Consider the following 25,942-nt stretch of genomic DNA (forward strand, 5'->3'; position numbering starts at 1 on the left):
ATGTGGAAGAAACCTAACCCAAACCAAATTAGTATTCGTTTAACACTGAGCCTACCAAGCACAAAACATATAAAAACATATAAAAATGAAACGTCTTACAGAAGGGAGAAGATTGAATTTACTTATACTTTGTAGGATTTTCATTATAATATGTGCTTAAATAAAGAAGTCAATTCAGTAATTTCCTATGACAACGTTTTTATAATGTCAATAATTGTGAAATAGAACCTTAGAATAGTGTTAAGAATCTTGCCACCTTCGTCAGTCATGGTTGTGTCTGCGTCACAGACGCATACTTACGGGCAGAATTGAACGTGCTTAATAAGAAAGTTATTTGCGAATATCTCGAGAACCTGTAATTTCCGCGAAAAACGAAAGTCGTATTTATGTTCAGCACGTCGAAACGAAAGGAATGACGTATAATAGGTATCAAAAGCTTAGGGGTTGGAGGGGAGAGGACAATTGTAAAATTCAGCCAATTGGAGTACAGGGACGGCGGAATTTCATTAACTAATACAAACCTGCGATAGTTCTGAAAATATTGTGTTAGGCTTCATTCCGCCCATTGTCACTAGATCGAATCAAACCTGTCCTTGGCAAGGTTTCAATCGGCGATAACACTCTTCTTACACGAGTGTGCAAAGGCTTGCCAGAAGGTGATTTAAAGAGACACGGATAAGTTTATCGCGTGAACTATACCCGATGGACAGGCAAACATGCCTGCAATATCGAATGCTCTTAACGGGCTACTTGTTCCGGAGCAAGAGCTTCGTCGAAATCATCTATACAAAGTAAGCTAATTGTACAGATTAATTCGTGCCTCTCCCAATTGATTAATTGTATCCTGACACACAATAACTGTGTTGTTGCAGTAGACTCGATTGTATTCGAATGGCGTAAACGTGTTCAAGTCTTTATTAATGAGACAGAACTGTAACTTTATAATCTTGTAGAAGTCAAACAGTGTTTTATGACATTACTATTAACTTTTCGATAAATATTTCATTCAAGCATTATTTGCTATTGCGAATACCAAGACGGTGCATGGATTGTCTATCACTGCTTTCACGTGACAACAATTATATTTTTTTAAATCTATTTACAATAATCTCCTTAATTCCTGGATACAGTAAATTCTCATTACGAGTCAGTGCCAACCTTAAAATTTGGAGTCAGTGGAACAACCCACACCACCGCGATGAGTGGCCGAAGCTCGAGAGCCGTCGCCGCCACAACATTGTCGGGTATATCGGTGTGAGACCAGAAGACCCCTACTAATCCAATTACAAAACTTCTTTATTAAATAAAATGAAACCAAATAAGATATAATTCCGATGATATTTACTTGCGTAATGAACGATGCAAGCTATTTCCCGTTACAATTTCATTAACGCAAAATTAGTGTAAATGTGATCGGAATTATATCGCGTTTGGTATCATTTTAATCAGAATAATGCCACAAATATATTGGTGAAAGCCTCGTAAAAAATAATTAATAATAAAGAAGTCTCTTTCTGTCCCATACGCAGTCCTCTGCATCCGAAACTTTCATCGCTCATTACACAAGTAAACATCATCGGAATTATATCATATTTGGTTTCGTTTTAACCAGAAAAATGCCACGAATATGTTGGTAAAAGTTTCATAAAAAAAATAACGAAAAATAAAGAAGTTTTGTAATATAACCGACAATGTTGAGGCACACTCCTTGGCGGCGACGGCTCTCAAGCTTCGCTGTCCGTTCCTCCGCGCAACATTGTATCGGAGAAAGACATTTTCTCAGTCTTCTTGTAACTAGCGCTTAGTGGTCATAGGTTTTTTATGACTTGTAGACGGATATGACTTAGGTTTCCAGCGTGCCCTGTGCATTTCAAATGCGACGCTCGGCGAGAACCTCCGGTTTCGTATAAGAGTCAGTAAAAAGAACGGCGGAACTGACTCGTAACGAGAATTCACTGTAATTATACAATAATTATATGTTTACTCTGTATATGTCCCAAATGCTTGGCTGATAAAAGTACCAGAACTATCCCCACTACCGCGGGGTATAGTCCGTGAGAGGCCAAGAAGCTCCAAAGACCTCGGTTGCCTCCACAGCTTCGCTGTCCTTTTCTACGTTCGGCGTGGATAAAAGAATAGTATCTCCTGGTATAAAGAATAGTACGTCCCTGACTAGACCCATGTTCTGAACATATATCGAGTAAATACTGTATTACTAATACATAATCACCATGCGAAGCAGACAGCAGCGATTAGTAATTAGATATTAAACTATAAACTTTCCCGTCGTTTCCTCAGTCAATAATCACGAATTTCGAGTTCCTTAAGTGATACAAAATCATGTAACATAAAAAATTTTCATATTTACTCAGATCCAAAATTGATCTATTTTTACCATTGTTCTTTGAGTGTTCATATATCGGGAACAGCTTGTGCTAAAATCACGTTCAAGTAGTGTTTCGGAAACATCTACGTGCCATCAACAATAATCTACAATAAAAACTATGGGTTCCAATTAAAAAATTTAAAATTGCTTATTGTAGACCTCTCCGAGGTCATTGCAAAGTCAAATAAACAGAAGTATGATGTGTCCTTCGCGAAACTGTTATCTAAAACATTTTTTCATATCATTCTAGGAATTTCAAAGAGGACACCTGGTGTATGTATTTTATGTGATATTAAATGCACACTGAATGTGCACAAAAATTGTTTAAAGAGACTGTATCCTTACCTACCACAAAAGATACGTATACACAGTCTTTTTGAACAATTTCGTGATCGCATAATATGGGAGTAAAATCTTTCTTGCACGTCATTCGATAAATCAATTCTTCTAATTGCTACAAAAATGTCAGATCGTTTGGTCCAATTTAAAAAAAAAGTTATACTGTTATAAAGGGCGTTCGAATACTTTCGTGAGCCAGTGTATGTATAAAAAAATCACTGTAAATTCCCCTATTTTAATGTCCATCAAAATAAGTATGAACATTGAAATTTGAATATAAACCGTTAGTATACTGATAAGTGAAAACGAATAAGAGAAAATACAATAATCCAAAATACGATGTGAAGTGTGAGTTTAAGTTTCCGTTTGATCTAATCTGTCATTTTATTTGTTAGAGTTGATAACGTGTCTTATATTTATTTATATTGTGTTAGGTTATATATAGGTATGCGTTGTACCTGTATTATTTTATATTATATTTTACAAAATAATTAACGTTAATTGAGAATTCAATAAGTTAGTGGGCAAGCGAAATGTAGAAACGAAACAACATTTAATCCCGAAGGGAAGCAAGAAACCAATACATACATTAGCCATTTTATCACTAGGTATTAATATGGCAAAAGTTTGTCAACGTCATTGATAATTCTTTCAGAAAAACGTCCTCGAATCGAACAACTGGTTCCACGTTCACGTGTCTAGACAATGAAAACAGCTTTCCCGTAAAAAAACAATCGAGAAGTTCCTAAGTCATATACACTGTCTAGAAGGAACAAAGCATCGGAAGGGAAATTTACCATAGAATTTATAGACGTCGGATTTGGAAGAATTTACAACTGGCTCTTGAATTTTACCCCAGAGAGCACGATATCGTACGTTTTACGAATGCAGAATTGACTGCAATATGTCATGTCCGTCGCTGCGAGACTTCTTGCATGAAATGAGTGTGAAATTATCGCCATACCTTACTCTGTATATCTTACTTACGAAGATTAATATCTACTAAATTAATGAGCCAAAGAAAGTAATGGCGACGGTCGAGTGTATTTCATATTTTATCTAACGTGATCTTTACTAACTGTAACGGACAGCTTTTTTCTGAAATTGGAATATAAAACTTGAGTATCTTGTCCGGGCGTCTGTGTCACCTATTCCTTGTTTAAAAATGCACATCACAGTATTCGAAATGGATCATTAAAAAAATTATTAGGTCTATCGACACAGACGCTGATATATTTGGTTAATCTAAAAATTAACTACGTATCTTACATTAATCATTTGCTTTTTCTGTATATATTTTTAGTATTTTTTTAGCCATTTTTTAATTTGTATGTTTTTTACTATTTATTATGTTAATACAATTAGCAAATTAACATAGCCGTCATTCGGTTGATGTTCCAATAAAAATACTTAAATAAGTTGTTGAAAGTTTACAGGTTTATTATACGCAGCAAAAATATTCAAAGTTTTCATTTATAGTAACAGACTGCGGATTTTATGTATTTATGGTAAAAATGAGTAGGTGCAATTTAAGTGCAAAAAAGAATTTGAGAATATCGATGTATTATTTCCAGATTATTGAAGTTATTAAAAAGAGAAACAAGATTCTATTTAATCTCCATTTCATGCAACTAATGTAGAAAATTTCGATTTTACATAAAAATCCACAGTCTAGCAATAAACAACAATATACTTGAAAAACGAAATTACTTTTCGCGGCTAATATATTTCATGGATTCGTCTCGTATAACAAATTGTCAGCAATGATAAATTAACATAGTTTAAATTAACAAGTTATATTTATTTATAATGTATAAGTAGTAGTGTGGAATTTGAGTTTTCCAATATAAAGTATTTTTTGCGTTGAACCGGTGGAAATAATAGAAAACTTGATCTAATATGCGTATAAAATCTTTCGCTACTTTTATGCTCGATTCATGAAGAAGCATGCACCTATGCAGCGTGGAACGTGCTGCACATAAATTGAAAATAACCAGAAAATATGATCCTGAACACGTTCAAGCCAAAGAGAACGCTCGGCAAGTTACCGTAAGTGATAGCGGTCTTCCTATAGTCAGACAATCGTTGCATTACCTTGTGACTTCTGATGCATGCGTTACTGCGAAAATTACTTTCGTCGACTGTGATTCATATTTCCAAAGAACACTTCTGGTTGATCCTTTGCCAGCATGATTTATTTTTAAATTAGCGGACATTACCAAATTTTTCAAATCGACAACAATTTCGCAATATGAAACAGATGACTGAACAAGTGGAATACTGTATCAATACATTAGTTTGTAAATTACACTGTGAATTTTATGCATCTATGGCAAAACTTAGTAAGATAAACATGAAACTTATTTTGTTGATGTTACTTTTGTCTTATTAAAATAGTTAGATGAATTTTCATTCAAACTGACACAGACCTTCCATTCAATCTTTATTTTACATAACAATTTACAGTTTAGTAATCATTAATGAAAAAAAATTAATTTCTGTTTTTGCTTTTTTAAATGTGTACATACACCGTTTTTGAAAATAAAAAATAATCTAACTTCCCGTATCGTTGTGTAAAATTATATTAATAATTATAATATAAGTAAGTTATTAACGTATGTTAAGTTATTAAGTATGTTATTAAGTTATTAACGTATCTTTTTAGTTATTTAATTATTGATATTCCATTATAATTAAATAATAACAGTTCTATTAGAGGGTATGAAAAAGTAAAAATTAAATAATTTAACACAAAAGGAGTTCCTATGCAATTATCATTTGTATACAGTAAGAATTGAATTTTAGATTATAGATAAACTGTAGGTTCAATCGATCCTTTAGAAAAGACTTCTGCAAAATAATTTCTGAAATTGAGAGCGAGTACAATGATTTGTAATCTGGTCACCGACAACAGATAAACTGTGATCAATTTCTTAAAAAAGATTTCGTTCGACCAAGATTCTTGCAAAGCATCCTGTGAAAATGAGAACTGGTACAATAATTCCCCAATTGATTGCGGACCGCAAGTAGACCGTAAATCGTATCGATTTTATTAAAAAAGATTTCGTACGATGAAGACTCTTGCAAAACAATCCGTGAGAATGAGAACGAGCGCGATGATTCTAAAACTGACTACAGCACAATACGACGGTCGCGTTTAAGCCGAGGTCAAAGTAAAAAGAAAGGAAAAATGAATATTGAATTCCGATACGAGAACGTTAAAAAATGGGAATACTTCCAGATATAGCATAGAAGTATAGTCATTAATCATGTTTGTTCCCGGTCGATTCGCGTATCGACGCGATTGCGAGACGACTGAACGACAAATCGTCTAAACGACGCGGTGGATGTACCTGATGACCCAAAAAAAGCCGACATTAGGAGTGGAAGGCACGGCTAAGAATAAGCTGTAAATGGTGTGAGAATTGTACAGACGATAAATGGCTTTATTCAGATAGAAAATAGCTGGCAGATAGGTCTTTTGATAGCCAATTGCCGTGCCACTTCAGAGTGCGCGTTTCTTTACCCGGTGTTCGTTTACTCTTTCAGGAAAGACTATGTACTGCGTGACATGTCTATTAAAGAGGGAAGTGATGGTTTGATAACATCGAAATTTTTTTCCATTTTCTTATGCTTTTTTCTTTTCTCTTATGCTTTCTATACAGGGTGTTTCAGCTCAAGGAGGCCACCTAGACACCTTCTTGGTTTCTCATTGCATGAAAAATGTTTATAGAACAATTTGAATGGCTTCAATGATAGAATACCCTGAAAAACAAATCTTTTTGGTCAGCTCATTTTGTCCCGATTTTTTTTTCAAGGTCATTGGTAGTTTCTATCTCGGAAACGTGTATTTTCCAATATCGCATCTCGGAGCGGGTGGAAAAATACATTTAAGTATCCTTGAATCGTGACCTTCAGATGACCTCGAAAACCAATAATGTGATGAAATTGCTGCGACATTATGTGAACTTACTGTGTACATGTTATAAGTGTTCAAAGAAGAAGTCAAGTCAAAGAATGTGAAAGAAGTTCCTGAGGTAGCATTTCTTTCCATAAAAATTAACTATGCTATTAAAGAGCGAGTCAGAACAGGTGGGAGGTATAGTAAACCCGACATAACCTCGTTCTCGAGATACAGCGCATGTTACAGCTTGACAGTGAGCATTGACAAGTGAACAGTGGGAGAAGAGCGACTCGTGTAAATGTAACCGGAGTTTTTATCGAGCACTACTGTAAGTGCACAATGTCTTATGTATGTGTGTATATGTTGTCTTATTTTTCAATATTTAAGAGTTCGATATACGACCAAGTTGTTCTGAAAAAAATATGCTCGGTAAGGTGGAGTGGGGTAAAATCGACTCAGAAATTGTAAAGTTTACTTTAAACTGATGTATTTTCGATCTATTCCACTAAAACCTAATAATCTTCGTGTTTTTATTTAGCGCATGGTTTATTCTTTAAGTTGCATTAATTCGGATTAAAAATATCTTCTGAAACTTGTGATTTTCTTAATAAATTAAAAACAGTGCTGCTAGGGCGGACTTCCCCGAAACTGGGGCAAAACTGCACCTACCTGTTTAAAAATGATTGAATCATTATGATTGAATGATTGGATGATTGAATTATTATTATTATTATTATTTGGTATTTTATAGTGCTTACTAGCTCTATAAACAGTCATTCGGCCAGCTTTAATTTCTGCCAATGCTTCATCCAACATTTCCTTTGTATAGTGCGATGTTGTTTTCTTTATATAGTTTCGGACCATCGTGGGGTTGCAAAAGAATTATCAGTCTAAAAAATTCAAAATTAAATGCCTACCAAGAAGGGAATTTAATGAAACAGTTGAGTAAGTAAGAATTAAAATGTAACATTGTGTAAATTCGTGCTATAGTGCGGTTTTGCCCCGATGGATAGTCCGAATTTGCCCCGTGCTCAAATATTTCCTGAGTAAGGTTAGACTATTATTTTATCAAAAAATACAAAAGAACTGATATATTTTATTACTATAAAGGAAACTTACCTTACTATACGTTGTGCCTATCGAAGATAAACACATAGATTTGTAAACTATTGCTTAAATTATCGTTTTATAATGCTTAACTCAATCTTTGCTCTGCACCTGGAAACACCGTGCACTTTGTCGAACGAGTTAAACGCGGGAATCGTAGAATACATGGCAGCCATCTATGTTGATCATTGAATACTAACCAAAGGAAGATTTCTACCTTACAGTTGGTACAATGCAACGTATATTCGAATAAATAAGTGCGGATTTGCCCCGTGAACGGATTTACCCCAGTGCACCTTATCTTAAAAAATCCTCAACCGCAAAGGGATAATGTGCTATTTTCTCTATGTTGTGTCTGAAGAACTAGGTGTTCACATATGTTTCAAGCGGATGAAATAAACGGTCGCAGCGAGCGTGTTAAACCTGCGTAACAAAAAAGCACTCGCAGGACCCTAAAGAATACATCGACTTTCAGCGAAGTAAACGATTCTTCTCGGTAAATTAATCCCATTTATCTGGAAGTGGGGCAATCTCTGCGACCGTTACTGTAGACTGCCCTCGTACATAAGCCACCCGGTCCCGCGCACGTGTAAAAGTTCGACACTCTTCGGGAACGGCTACATACCCACCCATACCTTTCCATTCCCACGGTTACGAGTGCATACAAACGAGGCACGATGCCAAGTCGAAAATTACATTCATTTGAAGGAGCCGCGCTGCGCTGCCGGTACGGTTCGAGAGCGGACTTCGAGAGCATTCATGCACGTCATCGAATTCCAGCGACACACATCTTTCCGTTTATAAATTCTGTCCCTTCCTTCAAACAGCATCCCGCCATATCGACGGATCGACGAGAATATTCGACGGAAATCGTGAAATTGCTCGAAACGATTGTGGAACGGTAATTACTAGACTGCGGATTTTTATGAAAAATAAAAATTGTCTACATCGATCGCAAGCAGAGCTGGGTAAAATACTATTTCAAAGTGTAAATAGTAAATAGATTGTTTTATATGAAATCACTTTGGAAAATAAAATATTTTATATTTTAGAAATAGCTCTGAAATAGTATTTTATTTGATATTATTTTGTAGTACCAATAGTATTTTATTTGTATTTCATTTTAATTCTCAAAATAGTGAGAATTTTATTTATTTGTTCTGTTATTCGTAACGATGAAATATTATTTCTGAAAATATTAATTTACAGAACAAACAAATTATTTCATTCAGCATACATATTATTTCATTCATTCACATCATATTTGGCCCCCTCTGTTGTGGGGGACGGGGGGGGGGCATAGTTTCAGAATATCTAACTTCATCTTTGAAAACATCAATGATTAAGTAATTTCACTTATGAATATCAATTCTACGTATCATTTATTGATCTATGTTCCAGTGCAAAATAGTTCTTTTATACAAATTTTTGTTCTTCAGGTTATGTTACATATACTTCTTATTAGCAGAAACTAATATATTATTTAGAGTAAATTTCTTTCCCTACATATAATTCCAGTAGACGCAACAAATTTCTCTGCGAAATGTTTTTGTTGTAATATGAAAAATTACATTGACCACATTAACAACAGGGGGCGACATTACCACCTGTTCTTTCCTCTGGAAAATCAAGCTAAAAGTGGTGCAGAAGAGTGGGAGAACCGGTCAATTAATGAAAAAATAATGAAAAAATAATATTTATGATGCGCTCTTCGTGTTGAAATTTAGACAGTAATTCTACTGTAAGCTCGCAGAGGTCTCGTTACAGAGATTTTTTATTTCATAACCTGTTCGGCACTGCACTTCGATTCCACTGAAACAATAGAATACCACCAATGTTTGGTTCCTATACATTTCGATTCGAAAATGAAAAAAAGAGAAATTGTAACTCAATGAAAACAAATGAAGAATTGAACTTTAAGACAGTACGGAAGACGCGAATAAAAACGTTCATTCCCCAGATAAAATGGCGCTTAAAAGATAAATGATGGAACTTCAGCATGAACCCAGTAGCTGTAAATTCAAAGGAATTCTTTTACAGGGACTGAACCGCAATTGATGCAATAAACACTTCAAGGGGATAAAAAATAATCTAAAGAAACTCGTTAGAAGGATGAGCCTTTGAAATGGAAATGAAATGGTCAAAGCTCAGCGGATACCAAGAGCTTAAGACCGTCAACGGAACTTCGATAACGAAAGTAAACTTTTACAATGTTCAATAATCTCCACAACCGACCCTCGATTAATTTCGAAAGAGGACAAGCTTTTTATTTCTCTCTCTCTCTCTCTCTCTCTCTCTCTCTCTCTCTCTCTCTCTGTCTGTCTGTCTGTCTGTCTGTCTCTCACTTTCTCTCTTTCTTTCGATATCACCGGGTACGTGCTGGACTCTATGGGACGGGTTTAAAAATTAATTTCAACTTTACAACTGTCGCGGGAGAAAGTTGTATAAGATAAAAGATAGTGTTTGCGGAACGCCCGAGGAAGTTTTTTTTAACCGCGTCGTCACTCTTGAAATAGAATTGTCCTCCCAAGGTAAAAGACCGATTCTTCTCTTTGTTATTTTTATTGTTATCGTTATCGATATTGTTTAATTGTTCCACTCGTTCGAAATGTCTTCCTCCGCTTGGCTGGACGACAACCATTTTGCCAGAAATATTTTTATGTTCACACGCTTCTCGAAAGTGTGGACTGCAACTTCTCAATAGTTTCTTTACGAAAATGTTTAGCAACATATTTGTGACATTTTTAAACTGGTGTAATTCGGAGCATGCAGGGTGTCCAAAAAATATTGTACTTCCTTGAAAAGGGCGATCCTCGAGGTTGTTTCAAATAACTTTCTCCTTTGCGAAAATGTTCTCCGCGGTTTCGTTCAGAAGTTATTAACGAAAAACACGGACCAATCGGAACGCAGCTATAGCGAGCGAATTGCGACTCGGCATTGGCCAAGCCGGAATTCGTCCGCTGTAGCCGCGCTCTGATTGGTCCGTGTTTTTCGTTAATAACTTCTGAACGAAGCCGCGGTCAACATTTTCGCAAAGTTACTTCAAATAACCTTAGGAATCACCTCTTTCAAGGAAGACATTTTTGGGACACCTTGACAGTATGCTTGTTCAATCGACGAATCGGTACAATCTCGATTATCTGAAGCGATCATATGTAAATTCTCCATTATCCGAATACCAAACAGTACAATTTAAAGTGATCCATATATACCTGACACTGAGTACATGGGATGTCGTTCGAACAGCTGTTAAATAAATTAAAGCAGCCTTGCCTTATGATCTATTTTACAGTTACAGTGGTCAGAACTTCTTTATTGTTCGTAATTTCTTGCAGGAAAAAGAAAATTGATATCTATAGTACGCTTATATTTTCTCTAATAACTAAATGTCAATAACAGAAAAATAAAATTTTGTTTCGGGTTGAAATAACTCAATGACGTGCATATTTAAATAATTGTTATTTAAATGTGTTTAAAATTGTCACCGCTAACTCGATATTGTAAAACGGGGGGTTAAACATTAGTGCAAGAGACCGCTCAAGAAAAGTTTTGTTATTTATAGGATGACATTTCAATTAAACGAAAGAACAGAAAGCGTTTGTTTCTTTTCAGCTGGACACTGAATAAATTTAAGCCTAAAACAAAAGACATCGTTAACCAAATGAAAAATTAAAGATTCGTCTGGATGAAAGAGAAAGTCAGTATATAATAATAATATATTTTTAAGGGGGTAATTCTGGTTTTCAAGGCCGCTTTTGCTCGTAGTTGTAGGAATATTTTTCAGGAAAACTATTAAACCTTTTGCATTGGAATTTTGTACATATATTTATTGGCATGTGATTGGCATCAATTTCTCTAAAATAAAGATAATTAAAATTATATGCGTTCTATATTTTTTTTTTAATGTTTTGAAAAATAAGGGTCGACGGTTGCCACGATTCCGGTCTTTGTACTGGTCTGGAAACAAAGAAATGAAATTGTTTATTAATCAGTATGAATGCAGTTATGGCCCGAACCAAAAGAAATGAAAAGTCTTGATTCTGTACAAAATAGCGGCATTTGGAAGTCAAATTACCGCTTTCTTTATATTTTTCGGCCTGTAGCACAATAAAGAAGTAAGAAAAAATCGACGGATTTTAAAAATGTTGATTGGTACGACAACAGAATATCTGCTGAAAATTCTCCCACAATTTCAAATCAGTTAGTCAACTATAACTTGAGACATCGTGGCAACCGTTTCGGAGAAAATGATTTCGCGAAAACGCCTGTAACTATGTAGTTACAAAATTAATGTTAATTTTGCGAATTCGAACAAATCCTTCTGTACACATATTCTACAACACTTGTACTTAAAGAAACTCGATGTTTGGAAAATGAAAAACCGGAATACCTTCTTAAGATAACGTAGCAACGATCGAACAAAGTAAAAATTCGCAACGCGACCGCGTCGTTTAAAAATCGCGAGTCGATTCCGTAATGTCTCCGTTATATTTAGCCAAAAGTGTGTTACGATCCTGGTAATAACGCACTCCGCGGAATTGATAGATAACACGGTTGGCTCGTGCAAACGTGACGCACACTTCAGATTTATAATTTTCGAGTATGCCCACATGTCGATGCGCGTGCAATATTTACGTGGAAGAGATAGACACAGTATCGAACTTTATCGACTATCGGGCCTCAAAATACTGGTTGAATTGTTATCGTGTACCCATTAATAAATTGTAGCGGCGGGAGTATCGAAGTTGATATTACAATTGATAAGTTATCGGTAGGCGGCTTCGTTCCTCCTTGAATTCGCTGATTGTGAGTGCAATCGGCGGTGCAGTTCTCGCAAATTTATGCGACTCGCAGTCGTCCGTTGCATTCGTGCGTGAACCACCAAGATATTAATGCAATCTGTGTCCGTAGTGGAAAATAATACTATTTTCATGTGTGCACAAAACTTGAATGTTACATTCGCTCGTAGAACTTTCATCTCTCGTTGTGACGTCACTTCCTCCGAATAATTAAATAATAAAAATATAATTATATGCATACTGAAATATTTATCAACACCATCTAGTGAACATCTTCCAACATCCTTCCATCCTACCAACATCTCAGGAGCACTCAAGTCGATTGATCTTTGAAAATGTTATTTCGTTTTAAGGCATCTGCAGAGACTTTTTTAACTATCCATGCAGGGTAAATGGGATCATCTAAACATCTATCTTATTTACTATTGTACGAACAAACTTTTCAGTATAACGCTGTACGATTCAAGCTCACTTGTTCACGAAATTTTAAGATCACTGGTAACTTGAAAATGGAAGCTTATATTTTTTCTTCGATATTGTTGTAGTGCGTAGGAAGACGAATCCAACGATTTGTATAACCATATCGTTCGGACCATTCAATCTCGAGATATTCGTGTCTGAAATCGTTAAATATCTTACCTTTCAGACACGAATATCTTGAGATTAAATGATTGAAGCGGTATGATTATGCAGGTTGTTGGACTCGTCTTCTTATGCTCTACAAAAATATCAAAGAAAAACTATGAACTGCCATTTTCAAGGTATCGGTGATCTTGAAATTTCGCGAACCTGTGATCTTGAGAAAATACTCTTCCCACAATTCCACGTGCTCCTTTGCACAACTTTGTTCTGAAAAGTTTTTCCACATAACAGTAAATAAGACAGATAATTAGGCGATCTCGATTAGCTGAGACATCTTGTGTATCGGTTTAGTGAAATTGCTCATTTGGAATTTTGGTTAGCTAGATTGGCGATCCGTCACACTGTCCGTCGGAAAACAGTCGAGCGAGTATAATAGCATCACCATCTTCGAGAAAATCTTGAATACGAAAAAGGGCTGGCGAAGATTAAATGCGCCGAGATTATGTACGCCAAGGTGATGAAGAAGACTCTCTATTTTCCACTTTAAGAAGTATTAGAAGACTATCCTAAGAGGATTTCACTGTTAGCCCTTCAAGGAAAACGTTTCGCGTATCCTCACACGCTGTTCTGGAGGGAAAAAACCCTTCTCGAAAGTTTGTTTCCCATAGAACGTTCGTTGTCGCATGTTTCTCGAAATCTTCTGAGAACGCGTTCGTTGGCGCAAGTGAGATTTCATTGTATCGTCAGGCGAGGCGACCATTCAACGGAATCTAGAGTGACACATGATGGAGGAGTGATCCATGAGCTAATTTCAAGACGATTTTCACGGATCTTTCATCATCCGGCGTGACATGCCACCGCCTCGTCGATAATTTATCGAAATGGCTTACATGCTGGAGCGTATCGATCCTTTAATGTCTGAGACATCGCGTAAGGGGTGCGAGCTTTGAACTTTAGATTGCTATGCCGTAGCTCGACAGTCTTTTCCGAGGCAATGAGTCAGCTTCGAGAAGCTAAAAGCACGCGAGTAAATGCAAAAACTGCAAACTTTATTTAACATTTTTTCTGAAAGAGTCCTAGGACACAAAGAAAAGTCAAAATAAAAACGAAGAACATGTCAGGAACGTAATGCCCTTTCTAGAACAACTCTAAATCGTTAACGAAATTATTTTGCCTCGAGAAACTATAATACAGGGCCTCCCAAAAAATTAATTAATCATTATTATTACCATTAACTCATTATTTCCAATTAATTACACTCAGAAAAGAAAGAAAAATCTGAAAGTTATGACCCGTCGAACAGTGTATACATTTTTTTGGGACAACTTGTAGATTAAGAAAACATTAAACAATGTTCACCTCGAATCACGTTATGCCCTAGCTAATAATTTGTTATAATCTTGTGTCCATATACACGTATGTAATGTAACAGTGGTCGTTAATAGCTTTAAAGCTGATGTGACATTTTCTGAAAACTAACTCTGCATTAGGCGTACTCTTTTTGCCACCATGGTTAGGCAAAGGTGTGACGCAATTAAAATAGTACATCTTTATTGTTTAAAATTGTGAATAATATGATCATAAGATAAAATAAGTCTGAATTGCTTCGTTTTATGTGTGCGTGTGTGTAAAATAAACTAAACAGATAAGCAAAGAAAACATACATGATGGCAAGCTAATTAAAATTGCTTTGACATTTTATAAATGAATATTTTATGAAGACTAGTGTTCAAACATTGAACACAAACCCAATGCATAATGGCTGCTACACAGTATTCTATTTTAATTATTTTTCGGCCTTCCATGTGAAAAATAGTCTTAGGCAGTCTCAGTTGTCTATATTTACAAAATTTTGAAGTCATCTTGAGCTGGCTACTACAATACACACAATGAAGAACTACTTCAACAAAACTTGTGCAAGAAAAATAAACAAATGTTAATAAAGATATTCAACGAAAATAAAAAATCAATCAATTCAATAAAAATATTGATGAAAGTGTATCCAGCAGATACTTATATATGGAGATATGTTCAAAGTCAATAAAATACTTAGTGACACACGCATCTACCTCAGGGTTAATATACAGTCAATTACAAAAGTACACATAAACTTACCAAATATCAAATATTTTAAACAAGACAACATATTTTGTTAATATTTACACGTGTTTCTATACGTACTCACATGGAAATACAAATAAATAGAAAATAAGAACATTCAGTCGCAACAAATAACAAACTGAATCAAATATTACGATAATGATGATAAATCATAATTCTTCTACGTTTGGAATCTATGCATATGTTTAGTAAACAAATGCTCGGAGCGTCGTTCTTTTTCAGAATCGGTCTACCTTCCACCTGAAACCTAATCAACGTCCTTAAAATATGCAAGATCTGTTTTTCTCTCTGGCTTTTAAACTTCCGCGGATGCATGTAGATTTTTCTTTCGATTTTTTAGATTTTGCCAGTGCACGGGGCAGTTGAAAGCAGACAGGAAAAGAATCGGCAATGATATATTCGGAAGCAGACATAGGGGGGCTAATAAGATTCTCATTTCGGTGATGCATGCCTGACACGTGCTTATCAACGTCATAAAGGAGCAGTCAACGCATGGTGATAACGCAGTTATGGTTGAGCCGGGCAGGCCTCTCCTAGAAACGTTCACGAATATGTCCGAGTGTCATGGTGGTGATATCCCTAATAGAATTAACCGAAGCCACGGGGAAAACATTTTAAAGTCCACGGTCGCAGAATTACGGGAAACGGTGTGCTAGTCACTTCACCGCAATCCGTGTTCAATTTGAGACCAGTTGACACGATATTTGCAAAACTTAACATTCAATCAGGAGGAAATTCGAATAAGGCGTTCAGAAAGTTCTGCGGATTTTTTTATGCATCTTGCTAACTTGTTTTAATCGGTTACAAATAGTAACTTTGTCTGTCTCCAAGCTGCTTTCCAAGCTCATTTGTTGATTTAGCAGAGTCTCTCTTCAAGAAAAGTACCAGTTCATCTTACAAAAGTCTGTACTACTGTCTATACGACTCTTCTACTGTATTTCTTATCAGACAAATCAAAATATACTTTTCTAAACCATTTATACTAATGTTCACATGTATTTTCAGATATTATATTGTCCTCATAAGCCTCAAACTATAAAACCATTTATACTGAAATCTGAAGAATACACCAGGCTTGGGCACATTTTATTTGAAATAAGGTAACGAATAATCATTTGAAATAAGGAAATAGTTCAAATACTTTATTATTTTTATTTTATAAATAACATAAGAAACATATTTTCATTTTGAACTTAATTCAAACGAATTATTTTTAAATAATGTTTTATTTCAAATACTTGACTCAAACAAAATAAATAATTTCACATAAAATGTTGAATAATATTAATTGATTATCCGAGTGGTATTGCAGGAACTTCATCTGACAATGCGTTATATGTGCAAGATATACGATAGAGAAATCTATATTTAGACGCAGTTGACGATACTGACAAAAAAGAATTAAACATTATTTGAGATTTTATTCGAAAAAGTATTTGGTCGAATAAAAAATAAAATGAAAAGTTATTTCAAATAAATTCGAAATAACGAAACAATCTGAAAGAAAATTATTTACTAATTATTTCTTTCGTAATTACTGACATAAAAATGCTTTCATCGAAAATTTCCAAATGAACTTTTTTATTGACTAAATTGATTGAAAATTAAACACGATTGAATCTACAACGTAGTAGATTGAATGATTTTATGCGGGAACCAAAAATAACATTTACGTCGAATATTTTAATATAGAGAATTAATAACAGAAACTTGATTGTTATTTCAGTGGCGAATATGAATCGCAGAAAAAAATATCAATATGAATGTGCAGAAAATTCTTCGGAAAACCCTCATGTTTAAAACACGTCTACCTTTAAACGTTTTGATTGCAAATAACGATGATAAATCACGGAAAAATTTGGTCATTGCCAATAGCCATTAACAGTAGGTTTACGGAGCACTAAAAGTGGCCAGTTTGGATTACTTTATAAAAATATCAGGTATATATTCAGCCAAATTTAATTTGTTCCAAAAAATGGAACAAATATATGTTCCAAGGAATAAATGTGCTAAATAAATTTCCTATAAAAGCATTTTTCCGTTCACAATAATTGTAAATTAAAGAGTGTAGAACTCGTCATTTTGTTGGAATTCTCGTCAGTGGTTGGAATTCTGTTTCGATTGTTCATAACTGGATCGTGAATATTTATACAAAACAAAAATTGTCCTCATCAGACGCGATAACCAGGAGATAAATAAAAAGTTCTTTCTTTCTTTCTTTAATAATTTTGATAAATTGAAAATAATGCTCCGATATTCCAGTATTATTTTATTATTTTATACATTATTGTTTGGCATAAATGCATACAATCGGCAGTCTAATTATGGGCAACCAAAGTAAGTTTCCATCATCAATATCTATAACGAGCAATGAATTCCCCTCATCGAAGATCGTTATCAGCAATGAAAGAGATTGTTCGATTACTGATAATTAAACTGCTGATCAAAAGACATTAGAAGAATTTAGGCGTACTGTTACAATATTGTCGACTTATTGAAATTATTGAATCAAGAAATACAGTGTTTTCTCGATATATGTCCACAACACGGGTCTACCTAGGGACATATATCGGCTTAAAAATACTATTCTTTCATACACTGCCGAACGTAGAAAAGGGCAGTGAAGCTCGAGTGACCTCGGTTGCCGAGGAGTGTAAACATAGTATGGATCGGTTATATCGGTGTGAGACCACTACAAATCCAATAACAAAACTTCTTTATTTTTCATTATTTTTTTATCGGACTTTCGCCAACATATTCGTGGCATTTTTCTAATGAAAATGATTCCGATGATATTTACCTGTGTAATGAACGATGAAAATTACTTCCCATTACAATTACATTAACGGAAAATTAATGTAAATATGATCCGAATGATATCGTGTTAGGTATCATTTTAATCAGAAAAATGCCACGAGTATATTGGCCAAAGTCCCATAAAAAACTAATGAAAAATAAAGAAGTTTTGTTATTAGATTAGTGTGGTCTCCTGGTCTCACATCGATATACCCGATCCGTATTGTGTTTACACTTCTCGGCGACCGAGGCCACTCGAGCTTCGTCGCCTCTCACGGGGTATACCCCACGACAGTGGGGATAGTTCTGTGACTTTTATCGGCTAGATATTCAGGACATATATCGAGAAAAGACTGGACATCCTACAGCTGGAAAAACATTCTGAGACATGCAGTGACTCCCACTAATATTGGAACGCTCTAAAAAAGACAATAATTTTTGACGACAGTGAACTTTTTTGAGAAATTTGAGCGATTAGTTTACAAAATGATGTGAAAAATTTTTTCAAAAATTGTAATTGGTCGGAATTCTACACAAAATACTAAAAGTTTCATGTTACAACTTTTTTATATGGACCTATATCGAAAATTTAAAAAATACGTTTTATAGATCTGTATCAATTATACATATTCTGAAAATTTCACGAAAATCGGTCAACGTTGCAAGGAGCTACAACGTTGAAAGATGATGAAAATTGCAGTTTTTCACGATTTTCGATTTTCACTGCAATAAATCCAAGGATTCTTACATCTTTCAATGCTTGTCGTTTTTCCCCGCATCAACCGATTTCGGCGAACCTTTCATATAATTGACACAGATCTGCAAAACTTATGTTTTAAATTTTCAATAAGGCCCACGTAAAAAAGTTGTAAAATGAAACTTTTAGTATTTTCTCTACAATTTTCGACCAAAATTTTTGATTGATTTTTTGAAAAATTTTTTTTCATTCAGTAAATTAATTGCTCTAACTTCTCAAAAAAGTTCAAGTCGTATGATCTAATATTTAAAAAGTTATCGTTTTTTTAAGATTGTCCGAAGATTAAGGAGAGTCTCTGTAGGTAACGAGCTAGGGATATCTGTAATGGCTTGCTATCAAGCAATGCAATATATTAAGCGCCATGGAATTATAGGTAAAATTCCTCGCGGAAGTATAACACACGAAAAACGAATACTAGAACCGATCGCATTATTCATCGATTATATCCGAAGCGATTTAAGGCAGCCGTTGACATTCAAAGAGAAATAATACGAAATCTTGATAAAAATGTCAGTGCGAGGACAGTCTTTCGCGAAAGAGCACATCAATCGGGCCCAAGAGAAATGGTTCAAAGTAATTTCACAATCAAAATTTAATAAGCTCGGATCTATTAGAAAAAGCGTACGTTTGGCGCTGCTTTGGTAAGATATAGCGAAAAACGTGTACAAAGTTAACGGTCAGAGGAGGTAATGGATCGATACTCGTTTGGGGTGCGATGTCCATGAATGGTGTGGGCTCCATTGACTGAATACACGAAATCATAGACCGGTGTGATTAGACTGCGGATGTTATGCATTTATGATAAAAATGAGTAGATGAAATTTCATGGTAATAAATACACTGCGGATGTTCATGGAAAATAAAACATATAATAAATAATACATGATTGATATATATAAAATGTTATAAATTTGTTTTTGCTGTAACACACCACAATGTAAAAATAACTGTAACCTTCTCTGTTATATTCAATTGTAACTGAAGTGGTCGCTAATGACCTAGCCGTTAATGCGACCACTTTAAAATAAACATCTACAAAAAAAAACATTTGTTAAATTTCTTAACCCTGAAGTAGTATACTGTTTCCTCAGACTAATATGTATCGCACTGGGATCTTGTTAAAAATTTAGATAAAATTTACTAAAATACTTTTAGGTGTATAGTGTAACCCCTTGCACTATAACATTGCTATGAATTCCTTTAAACAGAAACAAAATTTTATTTCGATGTTGTCGATATATAGCCATTGGAGAGTATATAGGTATACAATAAACATAAACTTCTTCATTCTTCTTAGAAATGATGGACAACAAAGAAGTTCTAATTGTTGTACCCATAAAATAAATTGTAGTACAAGGGGTTAAGATTACGAAATCCAAATGTTCCAAAGAAGTTAAAGAGGTTTCACATTTACAATTGTCTAACAATACTGATGCGAAGATTAGTGTACAGTAAATTTTACTGGGGTCGTGAGAGACCACAAGATAAACTATTATAGGATTAACGTATTTGAAAACAGTACGGTGGACTTCCCGATAACGCGATCAAGAAAATTGTTCAAAGGTCCGTATACATAGTATTCAATGCGGCAGTGAATGTACAGTAAATATATACAAGATTGCTTAAGATGACTGTACATTTACTACCTGTGTAAGTACATGTACATAGTCTCTGTAAACAATTTTTTGATAGCATTGGACAGGAGTCTATTGTAGTGTTCTTACAGAAATTCCGTCCACAGTATATGTCACGGAACATACACTTAACGTGTATACGCATAATATAACGCGTACAGTCAGGGACAAAAAGATGGGGCACCCTATTAATTTGTTAGTTTTTATTTAGTAGATAACAGAAATCAAGTTTCTTGCACAAACATCGTTTTTCACTGTTTTTGTTTATTTGGTCAAGTTGTTAAAGCTAAAATGTCCGCATGAATTTGTCTTCAAGAATGTAAATTTTCAAGACAAATTAATGGGATAAAATGATAGGACATGTGTTAAAAAAAAATAGAATCTACTAAAAGAATTTACCGGTTTTGTTTAATATTCAATATTTCGTAGAGTACCACGTATTTTATACCACGAAAGTTACTCGTTTAGACAGAGATTTGTATCATTTTTTAATTGTTTTCTGCCCTTTATCCATGTCATTCATGTTCAATGCATTGTTTTGACTCGTCATAAGTTAAAAATTGTCGGTTCATGGCATGTGCCGTTCTCGCAAGGCTTCCCCAAATATTTTCAATAATGATCCGGAGATCTTGCTGGGCAGTCAAGAATATTAATTTTTTCAGTTGCAAAAAACTTCTTAACTATTTCAGCTATGCGAATGGAGGAAAGTTGAAATATGAAATTAGTACCAACAATTCTTGTGACGTGTTTATTTACTTGCTCCTTAATAATATCTAAGTATTTCGGACTACTTATTTTGCCATTAATAAATTTAACATTCGTCTTTCTATGGTAGCCTATACAGTCCCAAAACATGACCTATCTACCTGCCATTTGAAAACGACTTAACAATCGAGTTTCTTTCTTTTATTTTTCGCCGCTTTTTCTTAAATTGAATATGCTTCTCTGCGAATATTAATCGAACACTTCCGTGCCGTCCCGTTAATATATGCTTCCTCTACAATTTTGATCGTTTTAAGTGCTTACACTTCCGTAGAACTCTTTGTATATGTTTTACATGTGTTCCAACACCAGCATCTTCTGCAATTTGTCTAGCGGGCATTTTCAAATTCGATGCTGGGCTTAAAATTGTTTTCGACGTAGTTTTAACGCAGGAGGATGACTTGAACTATTTTTTGTGTAATAATTATTTGAATTTTTAAAAAATATACTGATCACGTTTCTACTTCGATTTAAGACCAGCAATTTTAACAATAGAAAACTTCTCTTGAAACGGTGTAAGAGCCGTTTCCATGTTAAATACAGTTCGTGTTCTTTTCCACGACCCATTTTATAAAACCGAACTATTTATATTAAACACTGGAAACTTCTCATATGTAACGTTAACGCTTCCCGTGCAGCAGATTTACAAATGAGATGGGAAAATATGACGCATGTCCTATCATATTGTCCTACTTGAGGACTACAATGTTTACATCTTTTTGGATACCATTTCATCGAAACGGATGCTACGCATAATCTTCCGTACAGACATTCACAGGTACGTGTACGATATATGTAATCGATTTACTAAAATGCGCACTTTCTCTTCCGATATCGTATGGAAACGCGAAGAAACGTTGTCCTGTCTTTCTGCCCCTGGCTGTAATACTTGTAGGATTGGCTCAGAGTGCGAGACACAGAGTGGAGGAGATTGGTGACTCACGCGGTCAACGCGTTCACGCGACCATGGCAGGCCGAAGGCGGTTATGCTCGCTGTCTGTCCCCGGCAAGAGTTCGAGACGCGGTGAACGGGCCTGGCAGTAGTCGCGGCCGAGCTGATGCCAGACAGCGGTAACACGGGATCGGTAACACATCATCAGTAGTGAGAGAGCAGCATCGAAGGCGCACGCGGCACCGGCGACTGACCGAGCGACGACAGACGGATCATCGCTCGAATCGAAGCCAATTACCGGCGCGACGTCGTCGGCGGACACCGCCGCCAATCGAGTAAGAAACTCGATCCGCAGGGTGGTCTCGGTGTTTCTGAGAGACGCGGAAGACGCCGATATCCGCGCTTAACGACCGCGAGACGATGCCGTCGATAAGGGAAAGCTTAAACGGCGGAGATCCTTACCTTTCCACGTCACGGCGAGGTGCACGCGAAATCCGACCACGCCATTCTCTCTCTCGAGGCACAGCACCGCACTGCACCATATATACACAGAACCACACTTCAACACATCTCCACCCCACCCGACGGGAGCAATTTCTTTCTCCCAATCTGTACCCCCTTGTGCTCCTCTCTCTCGTTAACTAGTCTATTCCGTTCTTATCATCACTCTTATTCTACCGGTCTCTGTTTCCTTCTTGCTTGCTCCCTTATCTTTCTTCCGTCGATCCACCCCCTCCCCTTCCTCTCACTCTATCTCTCTCTCTCTCTCTCTCTCTCTCTCTCTCTTTCCCACCTTTCCTCTCGATCTTCTCCTTCTCTTTCCCCTACCCCCTTCTCTCCCTCTCTCTCTTTCTCTCTCTCTCGGTGTACCCCTCAGTCAGACCGGCAGGAAAACCTTGTACTCGGCCTCCCTTTTCTCCGGCGCCCTTTCTCTTCTTTCTCTTCGTTCTGCACGAGATGACGACCGAGCGTAGCCTGACGATGTCCGGCTGCACCGAGGGATCGCGACGACGTCCACCTTGCTCGCCGACGATGACGACGACGAACGACAACGACGACGACGATGACGGAAGCGATGCAGGAGATGAGGTTAGGAGGAAGAGGAAGAAGAAAAGGAAGCACCTCCCTGCGGCACGCGCGCGCACGAGAGAGAGAGAGACAATCCAGCATCCAGCTACGCCCGTGACAGCGTCTGGGCAACTACTGAGGACGATCTGCGCGGTTCCGGCGCAAGCTTTCGTTCGAATTTTGACCGGCCGCGGCGCCACCGTTGTTCATCCCTTTTCCTTAAACGGGCTGCGACCATGGTGCGCACCACCGTCCACCATTCACCACCGCACGGATCCCCAGCATCGCTAAATTCGCGAAAGATCCGACGAAGTGCTCGTATTTCGGATGGCTTTCCAAAATCGTGTCGCACCGGTTAAAGTGACGGGATTCTTTTTCCAATTAGCACTATCAGAACGATGAATTCGAAAAATCTTGTTCATTTTCGCTTCGTCGAATCTCGCCGATAGGGAACGGTTGTGTTGCTATTCCCGAGTCGCTGTGCCTGTATTCTGTTAACGCGGCTCGTTACGAGTTGTGCTATGATTATCGTCATGAACGAGTGGTATTATAGAGTTTATCGGTTGTGGCTGACTAGCGGTCGAAACAGTTTTTCGCTTTCCCTGAAAATGGTTTTCGAAGTTGTATCGCTTTTGTTGGGATATTGTTGTTGCTTTTTTTTTTTTTGTTGATTTCGATTGAGATATACGTTTGTGAAGTTTTTAGATCAGAATGGTTGATGATTTTTTTCTTTTTTTGATCGGATGACTTGGAATTGTGTAAACTGTAATGAAATCTGTATTTATGTCATTCAACAATTATTTAATGAACCTATTTTAATTGATATTTCATTATATCCAATTAAGATATGTATTCGTGATATTTTTGGCTCAGAATAATCAATGTTTTTTTAAGAAATCGTGTAAAATGTAAGATAATAATAAAATCTGTATTTATTGATCTTTTATTATATCCAATTATGGTATATATTAGTGGTCTTTTTGGTTCGTTCGACGGAACTTGGTTTCTTTTTTTAAATTGAATGCCTACATCGTGTAACATGTAATGCAATTATGAAATCTGTATTTATGTTATTTAAAAATTATTTCATGAACCTATTTTAATCGATTTTAACAAATATATTAACTTAACAGTGCAGGCACTTAGGTTTCAAACTTATTTTATTCATTTAAGATTTATTTGCTACTTTGCGACTACATCTACTTGCGTACCTACTTATATTGACATTAGCTTATTGTGATTTATTTAAAAAACCAATTACGAAAAGAAGAATCCGTTGCGCTTAATTGAAATGCGAAACTTTTATAAAAAGTGAGATACAAGTCCAAAAATATTACAGTCATCAAAATAAAATTTGATTCGATATCACCAAAAATCTGGTACAGTTAATCCCACCATTGTACTAAGCGAACATTGTAAATAATAATTTTGATTTTACAAGAATTTTGAGATGAAACATTTCAGAATAAATCGAAACCATGTAGCAGGATTAAAAATGAACCCATGTAAAAGAGACTATATTGTCCCCCAAATGATCAATTAATTATCTGAAAATATTAACTTCTTTCGCATGCAGAAATACTTGCATTGTTCGACTTCGAAAAATCAATTGTTTTTTATAGTAGCACGCATAGAGAGCATATCTTTCAAGTTTTAGGAAGAAATTCAAAGTAGTCGTGTAGATACAACTCATGAAATAGTATCGCATGCTGAGAACTTTAAATGTGTTTTTCTTGAGATAAGAAAGTCGAACATTTGCATTTAAACAGTCACTATTTCTCCAAACATAATTCTTTTTCGTTTTAGATCAAACGATAACGAAAAAAATTGAGTAACAGAAACACAACGTTCCAGATTAATTTGTTCCTTTTGTTTCTTTATAAAAACTGTTAAAATATTGATATCTTTTATTAAACAGAAAAAGAAAGTCCCTCTTAAACTCCATTGAGTTTCAATGTTAAGAAAATTATTTCTATAAAAAAAAGGTGTCCAGCAGAGTTCGGGCAAAAGTTATTTCAAATAACGAATAAAATCGATTTATTCCTTATTCGTAAACGACAAAAAAATCGACTTTATTCATGAGATGTGAAAACAAATAAATCGAATTTATATATTATTCTTTATTTGAATACAGTAATATTCACGAATAACGAATGAATTTTAATAGTAGACATCGTAATGAATCCAGAGTTCGGTAAAAAGATTAGAAGACTTAAAGAGTATTAATATATTATTTTCACTAAATTAAAATTATTAGTCAAAAAATATAAAATATTTAGCTCCCGTGTTTTGCAACTGATGCACAAACGTTTTATTTTGCATAAAAATCCGGAGTCCAATAATTACTATAATATTAACTTTTGCTCATACTGAATGTTTTTAATTTTACTTCTCTTCCTATTCAATGATCGCAAGGCAGAATTTTTAAAATACGCTTTTATCACAATTGTCAAGCTATGTAGCATTGCCCATGTCGCATAATGATTTATTCATCATTATTGCACTAGTTTGCTGATATTGTTAATAACTTCTTTCATTTTATTACTTAAGATTTAGGGAGTTCTTCTTTTCTATGTGTATATGGAACACTACATTCATTGCAAATCAAATATCGATGTGATTACATTTATTGTACAACAAAATTTATTTTTGTTTTAATTTTGTGGAATAAATATAACATAATTTTTACCATATTATTTATACAATTCAGAAAACAATTTGTTTCGCAATCTACTATTTTTATAAATAAATTAAATTTGAAAATGTGCAAAATGAATAGATACGGTCCACATTAT

The 25,942-nt window shown here is 35.4% G+C and overlaps 1 protein-coding gene across 1 annotated transcript in view; it reads right to left on the minus strand.

Moving 5' to 3' along the window:
- Positions 1–22,774, minus strand: part of Task6 (TWIK-related acid-sensitive K[+] channel 6) — a 327,341-nt gene extending 304,567 nt beyond the window's left edge. The window contains exon 1 of the mRNA XM_076804650.1: positions 22,542–22,774. The gene's annotated coding sequence lies outside the window, so the exon portion shown is untranslated. The remainder of the gene's footprint in view (positions 1–22,541) is intronic.
- Positions 22,775–25,942: the final 3,168 nt, after the last annotated feature.

The sequence above is a fragment of the Halictus rubicundus genome, chromosome 2 (assembly GCF_050948215.1).
Source record: "Halictus rubicundus isolate RS-2024b chromosome 2, iyHalRubi1_principal, whole genome shotgun sequence".
NCBI classification, from domain to species: domain Eukaryota; kingdom Metazoa; phylum Arthropoda; class Insecta; order Hymenoptera; family Halictidae; genus Halictus; species Halictus rubicundus.